Source organism: Macadamia integrifolia, chromosome 10, assembly GCF_013358625.1.
Source record: "Macadamia integrifolia cultivar HAES 741 chromosome 10, SCU_Mint_v3, whole genome shotgun sequence".
Classification (NCBI taxonomy): Eukaryota; Viridiplantae; Streptophyta; class Magnoliopsida; order Proteales; family Proteaceae; genus Macadamia; species Macadamia integrifolia.
The window spans coordinates 12,749,500-12,759,177 of record NC_056566.1 but is presented as its reverse complement, the minus strand read 5'-3'; positions in this window follow the sequence as shown (position 1 = coordinate 12,759,177).

Here is a 9,678-nt window from a genome sequence, read left to right as displayed (position 1 = left end):
ATGATAATCAATGAATTTGTTAAAAAGATTTCTTAGAACATGGGGTATCTAGAAAGAGAATTTCCTATTCGATTTTACTTTCAAAGACTAATACTACACGCATCCATGACTGGTGGTTGGTATCCAACATAGTGACATACTGGCTGGTTCTATTGGGTGGCACGAAATCTCTCTACTCTCTCTCGCAGTCTTTGTCACTCTAGATTATGCTGTTTTGTTCACAAAGGAGTTGGAGTGGTGGTGATTGGTTAACGATGAATTTGTCTGTTGAGTGAACATGGGCCTGTCACGTAGTGCAAAATCTGGTGTACTTTACCCAACTGTATCCGGGTTGGCAAATCTTTGACGTCTTAGGATTCGCAATTTGAAAAAATCTGGCAGTTTGATTAGGAAAGGAAAAGGATATGGACATAATATATATAGATATTTCCTTTGGATAATACTTAATTTTGTATCATTATTGACAATTTTTTAGTGTTGTTGGATTTCTTTGGTCACTTACCCTGTTCACTGATGTGCCTGGGATTTAAGACACCTTGGCACATGCTGGCCCAATCAGAATCACTCGAACTGAATTTTTTATTCGGAGAAAAGAACCCTGCCAGCGAGGTGTAGGGAAAGTCTAGACTGTGAAGAGATGCCCATGCCATCCTCTTGTCCAAGTGTACCGTAGTTTGACCAATAGGTTTCTTAACAAGTTCAAAACATAAATTTAGTGAATTGAAATTGACAATTAAAATGGGAAAAATAACATTGCCTGGTCACATGGCTTTTGCACCTGGGGGAGGGGAATGATGTTTCTACCTCTGAAAAAAATAAAAAAATAAAAACCCAACCTTGTTGACGTCCCATATACACTAACAAACTAACATAAATTACTCCTTAATTTCAATTTCACATTATGGTAGCAAATAATGAGAATGCTACCTGGTCATATGGCCCCTATGCCAATCAGAGGGGAGGGGGTGGGGCAATGGAAGTGTGCGTTGAGCTTTCCAACATGGGGGATGGGATGATCATTACGTTGACCCTATGTCTAGGGTCAAGAGCGCATGATCAAACAATGTTATTTTCTCCTTTTTTTTTTTTTTCCCCATTGAGAGTTGAACTCATGACCTTTTAATTATTAAGTGTTGGGGTCCAAAACCTTTGTTATATCTAGTGTAGCTTCATCAGTTGAAGAAAAACCACTATTTTTTTTACCACATCTGAAATCTTATTTTTCTCCGATGTGAGACCATTGAGGTACTCCTCCAAGTTAAACCAGTCGATCCAATCCAATTTTACAAACAACAAATTCACCATGCATAAGAGATGCTTAATTGTTAAAGAGAGAAGGAATGTCTTACAAGAACCAGTTTCTCTACCCATTGTAAAGAGATAATTCTTCATTCACTCCAAATGACCCTCTGGCTGGATTTGGAGGTCTTCTCAGGCCATGAACAGTAGAAGGAGAAAGTTATTGATAAATTCAAAGTCTAATTATAGCATCACATCACCATAGGTAAAGGAAAATTAATCCTATCCTAAATGGTTTTATGGAGTGCAGCAAAAGTAATTGTACTGTATTAAATCAAACTGATTTTCCTTACAAACTAAAAGAAACAAAAGAGCTCCAACCTATGCAGAACCTAGCATAATATAGGTGTGTGTTAGGTCCCAATCTCAAGTCTGAAAAATAGGAGATCCCAATGTTGATCAGAAATTAAGGTCAAATTTGATCAGAACCCAAAGATAAAACCATCATACAAGAACTATCAATTCTATCATAAGGTGCGTATTTTATAGGATTATTTCTCATTTCATAGTCTTTCCAAATCCAAATATCGATCTTTACTTACAAAACCCCCTATTTTGGCCTCTTCCCCATCTTTCAAGGCACAAAAGTCTTTAAAGTCTAGGTATCTCATGATTCTAAGTATTAATATCATAAAAGTGTATTCCTAGATGTGTATGCTAACTTAATCCATATTGTATTAGTATCCGAGATTCAAGATTAATACAAACATCAATATCAATGGCTATAACCTTGGATAGATTTTTTAAGAGTGGTAATAGTAGGATAAACTTGCTCTTGCCATTCACTTGAGTCACTTGACCACCCTCACTTCCATTATATGTGTAACTAGTGGGACTAGCTAGGCGGCGGCCTCTAATAAAGCTTTAAAAAAATGCCCATTAACTTGATTATTTAGTAGATTAACATTTGTTAATTAGTTAGCTAAGTATGGAATTCATATAAACAGAGGGGACCCCGGGACCCCCCACTGGCTTCAATTAAATTCAGCCCCTTTAGCTTTATTCTTTGGTTAGATTTTCCTCCTCATTCTTATTTGTCTTTTTAACTTTGTTTCCTAATTTTTAAATTCAATGTGCATGTGCCTCGACGTGCGGGGATAATGCCACGTGGTGTCTTCTAGTGAGGGTTGAGAGATACCCTTACATCTAATGGACACGAGTCAAAAAAAAAAAAAAAAAAAGATGGGAGGGCGATATATGAATGTCCTCCCAGTCTCTCTCTCTCTCTCACATGACGCCATGACTGGTATAGCTAACCTAACCTAACCTCACATCCATGTGCCAATAAGCTAATTCTCGCACTGGAAGTGCACTATAGGACAACAGCCTGGGCTCATGGGCCCACGGCCTCATGGGCTCCGCCGAACGCTTCAAACTAAAGTCAGAATTCATGAATTCTGAATTCTGATTGGGGAGTTTAAGTACTAATTAGTGATACGGTCAGCTGATATCTTATTAATTTTTATTATTAAACAAAATTAAAAAAAATCTTAAAAGTTAGAAGTCTTTAAAAAAAAAAAGAAAAGAAAAAACTAAGAATAGGATCTCAGACCAAGCGCCTTCGGGAGATTCCCTTCTCGTGGGGCATATCTCTGATATGACACGTGGCACTCCAGTAAAAAGATTAGAAGATAATTGTTTTAACTGTTTTATAATTATTATAAAATTATTTCTCGTTCTTTTTATTATTATTATTTGTTTCCCTCTCTTTCGGGCTGGGCCCCCGTTTCCGGTTCTCCACGCGAGGAGGGGACTTGGAAAGCGGGTTCCACATGATTAGGTCGACCGGTAAAGCCGTTGGAAGAAAGTTTTATAGCGTCAAAACAGTCTCTACTTTTCGGAACCGGTTCTCCGACAATCCTCGGTTCCCCTGGTTCCATGTCTCCAGGATAAAGTTTTCACTCTTCCTCATCCTCCAAGCTTTTAAAATTCAATTTTTAAACCTTACACTACTCATTACTCTCCTTCTTCTATCCTTGCATCTAATGATACGGTTAATACTAGTTTCAACTCTGAACCAAAATAGAAACTAATCAGACCAAATAGATTACTAATCAATTTTGGTTTAAGAAATTAAAACCAATTAATTACATCTTGAACCGAATTAAAATCGAATAAAAAAACCGAAATTGAACCAATTACATTTTTAGGTTGGTAGATATTTGTTTGAATATAAAAAAATTATGGGCAAAAAGTAGTAAGTAGTAGCAGCAGTATCATCCTTTTTTCTTTTTGTTCTTTCTAGTTTCCACGGTCGGTCGGTGAAGACGACGTTCAAGTTCACACAATACCGCACGTCCGCACCGCATGTTACGTGTGGAATTGAATAACGGTGGGTCCACGAGTGGCTAACTCCTAACGGTGCAACGCTTACTGGGCCCGCAGGGAACTTCCAAAGTCCCTATCAACGGTGGGACCGACACCCGAGTAATATGTTTTCCTCTCTCTCCAAAGTACGTTATCCGGGTACTTTAGTAAAAAATGTTTGCCCATGTTTGGTGCTGCCCATAATTTGGGTCAGGCCTAGTTGACTTGAAATCGGCTAGGTACCTAGGACCAAACCTGTGTGTCTTTGCCGATTCCTTTTCCGAACTCTGTTGAAACGGGTCTATTTTTGTCAGAGTTTGGACCGAGATGACCAAGTTATGGGTTAATTGGATCAGGAGGGGATGTGAAGATTCATCGTTACCGTGGGTGCAAAAAACTCGGACCATCTAAATGAAGAAGAAGGTTATCAACAAGTGTATAGGAAAATTCATTTAGTCTGGAAGATGAGCCCATGGTCCCCTCTAGCTCAAACAAGGTGGTCAGGCAAAGAGAGGATTGAGAGAGTAAAGAGATTGACTTGATTAAGCTTGAAAATCAAATGATCATAGAATCAAATCACCAATGGTAAAAAGATTCTTCCTTTCTTTCTCTATAGGAGAAATAAAATTTTATCCTAAGTCGAGAGTCAACAAATGACTAAGTTGGTCTCCTTCACACGTGATTAGACTCTCGGGTCATCATCATGACAACTTCATCTGCTATCGATGATCGTAATTATCTCTTTCTAATGTAATTAGATGGTTTTGATAGGAGGGGATGTGAAGATTCATCGTCACCATGGGTGTAGAAAACTCGAACCATATAAATGAAGAAGAAGGTTGTCAACAGGTGTGTAGGCAAATTCATTTAGACTAGAAGATGATCCCATGATCCCCTCTAGCTAAAACGAGGTGATCAGGGAAAGAGAGGAGTGAGAGAGTAAAGAGAGGACTAGGCTTGTGAAACTAAACATACACTGATGACTGTTTATGATTCTCGTTTGGGTTCAAATTAATTTTCAAGTTCACATAATCCAAATGGATTAATAATCAAATAAATGGATACAAGCTAAATTTCAATTATCCATAGATGTCTCTACCAAAAAATTTTGAACACTTTAAAATGCGTTTATTATTTATTTTTTAGTGATTTTTTTTTTAAAAGACTTAAAATTTTATTAAAAAATAATATTTTAATTAAAAGGTAACATAACTCCTATGCTCAGACACAAAGTAGGGCAAATTGGCCAGATTTCTATATGTGTTATTACTTCCACGTGCACTCTCATTGACCCTCACATTATGATTATTTTTAAAAATCAAAATATTTAAAATACATACTATTTGTTTTCGATTTGTTGTTGTTTTTGAATTATTTGACATAGTTATGACTATCACATTCGAATTTTGAATCATTTTAAACACATCATATCGAACAAAGGTTTTTTTTACAGTTCTCATTTGAACTAACTATGGATCTAACCTGTTCCCTAATCCTCAATCCTAATTGTAGAATTATTGTGTGAAGAGTTTTGAAACCTCCCATTACTTCTGATAAGCGACTAGGGTCTTCACTCTTCACAACACGACTACTGCAAGTGCCAAAAAGTGTTGGGACTTCGGTCCCAAGCATGGGATACAGCAAGCCGCAAACTTTATGTGCAAAGCCGTGATAGAACTTTTTGGCCGCCCCTATTTTGTTAGCACTTGAACTGAAACTAAGTATTACTTATAAGAAAATTTCATTAATAAAGTGCAGAAAATGAACTACACGTTAAGATTCGGTAAGCTTTTATGAACAATGAAAAGGGTTCAGACATTATTGAAGAAAAGCTACTGGGTGAAGGAAAAACTGTATTCATTTAGAATCATTATTATTCTTCATCATACTATATGGCAATTATTAGAACCTTGAGAGTTCAATGAATCTAGGTAAGGGTGTCAATCATAAGCTCACACCGATTAGATTGATCAGGCTCGATTATTAAACATGTCGGTCTTGAGTTTAGCCCGTTCATAAATAGATAGTACACACTGCAAGGGATAAGCCCGACGAAAACCGACTGGCCTAGACCATTTCCAAGCCTAACTCGCACGACACGTTTAGCATGATAATTTATAAGCATATTTTGATTTTTTTTTGGATAGAATAGGATATATATTGATTTTTTTTTTAAAATCAATTATTGAATGCAATTAAGTATTATATATTTTCTAAGTTATTGATGATTTAATATAATATATTAAGCAATTAAAAAGACCATTTAAGACCTGTTTAAGGCTTTATCAATATATTACCGCATTTATGATCCGAATAAGAGAAGTTCGATTAAAACCTAGAACCGGACCAAACCTGACACGAGACCAACATGGCCCGACTAATTGGCACCCCTAATTCTAGGTTTTCAACTCTCAATAGGTGGACTCAAGAACAAAGTTATAGGCATTGGTATTGGTATTGGTGTGGCCGCATTGATAAGTATTGACCATGATACCAATATTTAAAACAGATAAGGGATTGCAACCCTCCAAGCAAGGTTCTACCATGACTCTACTATTTAGCTCTGTGAGAATCTCCAAATGGGACTTCAAAGTAACAGTTTCCAGCATCACCTTTCATAAAATAGAATCCAAACAGACTCTAAGTGAGCATCAAAGTCAAGGTCAGCGGGTTGTGTAGCCAATCCTTACACGATTTGGGCCAATATCCGCTCAAGATATTGGTTCTGAACAGTAACATTTTCCTGCCAATTTAAAGCTGTTTCAGCAGGAGAAATTGGTTCAGAGTGACCTGTAGCTTGAATGGATGGTTTAACTTTCCAAATTTGACGAATACCATGAACATCTGGACCACAATCATGGAGTCCGGGAAATGGTTTAAGGGGAGAAGAAGAAGAATCGGAGTTGTAGGCTGTGTACCAGCTGGCGGTATCTATTAACCAGTCATTGTCGGCATCAAGTAATTCGCCAATGCGTGGATCCGTGAGTACATCATTAGTAGCGCACATGGTAGCTAGAAAGGCTCTCCATTGTTGAGTAGACTTTAGTCTAGAAGGACGATGGGAAGGGGGGAAATCATCTTCAGAGTCTTGTAGACAATCATCACAGTCACAAAGGTCAAAGTATTTATGACAAGTAACTGGATCTTGGAATAAATAAATCGGATCACCCTTAGAATCAAAAGACTTAGTAGGAATTTTTTCTTGGATCATTCCAAAGGAGGTGGGAAATGGAGAAGGACGAGGTCGAGGAGGAGGAAACCGAATTTCTACCTCTCCATTAGGATGAGTGATCATGGCTCTCTGGAAGATAGATGGTGCTATTTTCAGACCAAAAGGCATGATTGCTCATTGCATATGATAGCCTGGAATGCAAAAGGTTGTCTTTGGTCTATCTTTTGGGACGATTCTAAGTTGCCAAAATCCTGCTTTGAGGTCAAACTTGGAGAAAAAAGTAGCATGGGCTAACTGGAAAAGTAAAGCTGGACGAGTTGGAAGAGGAAATTTCTCATCAGCCGAAAAGAAAATTCATCATCTTCTTTAGATTACCTTTATGAGCTTTCTTATGTTCCTGATGATCAAGTCATCCCTGCTACTCCTACACCGCTTCTTAATCCATATACTGTTTTCCCAAAAACACCAACAACCTCTAAATGGACTACTCTTCTTAAACCTAAGAAGACTCCTTTGAAAGAATTGGTACAAGCCTCTTGCTTTGACCAATTCCAAGTCACTGCTATTGAAAAAGAGCAGTTTTTCACTCTTGAGATACCTTTAGACCTATCCCTCAATGGATCCAACAATGTTGAATAACTTAGATAAAGTATTTTCTAAGGGGAAACGATAGTATGGATAGATTTAGGAGGAGTAGTAGACACAGGGGTAGGTGATGGAGGAACTAGTGGATAGGGGTGTCAACCGGTCGGGCCGGTCCGGTTTTGGTCGGGCTTAATCGGGTTTGAAGACTTTCAAATGCTACACCGTGTCCGCCCATTTAACTAATCGGGCTTAGTTATTGAGGGCATGGTACACTTTATATTCGATCGGTCGGCCTCGGGCTATAATCGGGTTACCTTAATCGGGCTTTAGTCGGGCATTAACCGGGCTACGAACATGTTTAATGTTAAACGGGCTTTAACCAGTTTTTAAACAGGCCCTCTTTAAAATGTGCTCTTATATTCTGGCCCACTTATGCAAGCCCAAAAAAATGAAAATAAATCAATAAATGATACCAAATATAACCATTATTTAAAATGTGAACATGTCTTTACTTTTTAGTTTTTATTCTTTAATTTGGGGGGTAAAATAGGTATTCTACAATCATTAAAGGGTCGGGCCAAGTCGGTGCACAATAGGCCGGTCTCGGTCGGGCATTATTCGGTCGGTCTCGGTCGGGCGCCTGACGGTCCAAGGAGCAAAACCTAGACCGACCATTTATAAACGGGTCAGGCTCAAGTCCGACACGTTTAATAAACGGTCCGAGCTGGGCCGGTCCATAAATGGTCGATCCCGATCAATTTAGTCGGGTCGGGCCACGAATTGACACCCCTAGGATGGAGAATGTAAATTTGAAACGTAAAATTGGTCAGCTTCATGAACCCTAAAAAGTTGGATCACGGCACAGCCTTTTTTCACGGCCAGTGAAAGGAAAGTATGATTTTGAAATGGAGGGCATAACGGTGTGGATTAGTGTGATTTCAGCCATCTGAAGGCAAACTTGGTCGGCAGTACGGTAAGGATTAGTAAACATTGTAGAGAGAGAGAGAGAGAGAGAGAGAGAGAGGTTGGTGGCAGCTATTTGGATTCTTAGTGGGCTGCTTTGATTTTATAAAAAAAAAAAAATAGTAGGCTGCTTTGACTGGTGTTTTTGGATTGGGTAGACTTTTAAGTTCCGTTTCTGCCGTTTTTTGAATTAAAAACGGTAGAAACAGTAGCAATGGAAATTATCGAGAAGGTGTTTGATAGTTGATGTGAACAGTCTGTTCTATTTCAACGAAGCAGCTTTAGCTAGTGGGGGTTTAAATGGCGATCTCCTACCCAACAAGTAGATTGAAGTCTAGACCATGGCCGCCGGCACTCGAGGCCACTGCAATGCCGTCGCCGTGGGCCTTGGCATGAAGTGGAGTTTTCTTAAGACCTTCCCTACTCGAATCATCCCCCAGCTTCACAGCGTCCTCGATTTCGACAGTAGTATCTAATTCGTCCTTCAAATCCAGCTCCAAAGATCCAAATTTCACTCCATTTTCGAGCTCTCCAGAAAAATGGCCATCATCCAGAGCGCCCATTGACAGAATACAAATTCCACCAATAGAACCGGCCAAAATCCGGATTGGATAAAATTAAAACCTCGTTGAATCGAAAGGCTCAAAACCCCACTATGAAATAGGAACAATATGAAAAGTTCAAGGTACCCAGATGAAAAACGAAAGCATTAACAAAAATATGGGTAAGAACAGATCAGGGTAGGACATCAGAAAATAGAAAAATCAACCAACCCAGAAGAACGAAGTAACAGAAGGAGCAAACAAATAGTACAGAGCAGAAGAAGGAAGAAATGGGAAGAAGAAGAAGAAGAGAATAGAAGAGGAAGAGCGGCTGAGCCTACAAACGTAAGGCTGCCGTTGATCTAGGAATAGGTGGAAGTGCATGATCCCCTTTCTCCTTGCCAAGGCCCTTCGTTGCCAAGGAGCGCCGCAGCGCCTAGTACTAACGGCCAGGTTCGGTCTGACCCTCCGCCTCCGCCTCCGCCTCCAAAACCCAGCAGAGAAGAAGAGGTTTGCCGGATTTCACGATTTTTTGGCATCAAATCTGTTCACAGAAACGGCACATGTTTTATCATGTCTTTTTCTAGGAACAGAAATTACTATAAATTTTTATTTCTATTTATGAAAATAGGGGAAACGAAACAAGTTTGTCAAACGCTTTTTGTTTTGTTTCTATCGTTTCTTGACATAGAAACTACAGAAATGTGTTTCTTGAAACGTTGTCAAATGGGCCTTATTACCGATAAGGGGGTGGCTGATAGATGTTTCTCGTGCTTCCTTCCCTCTATATTGATTGAATTTTACTGATTT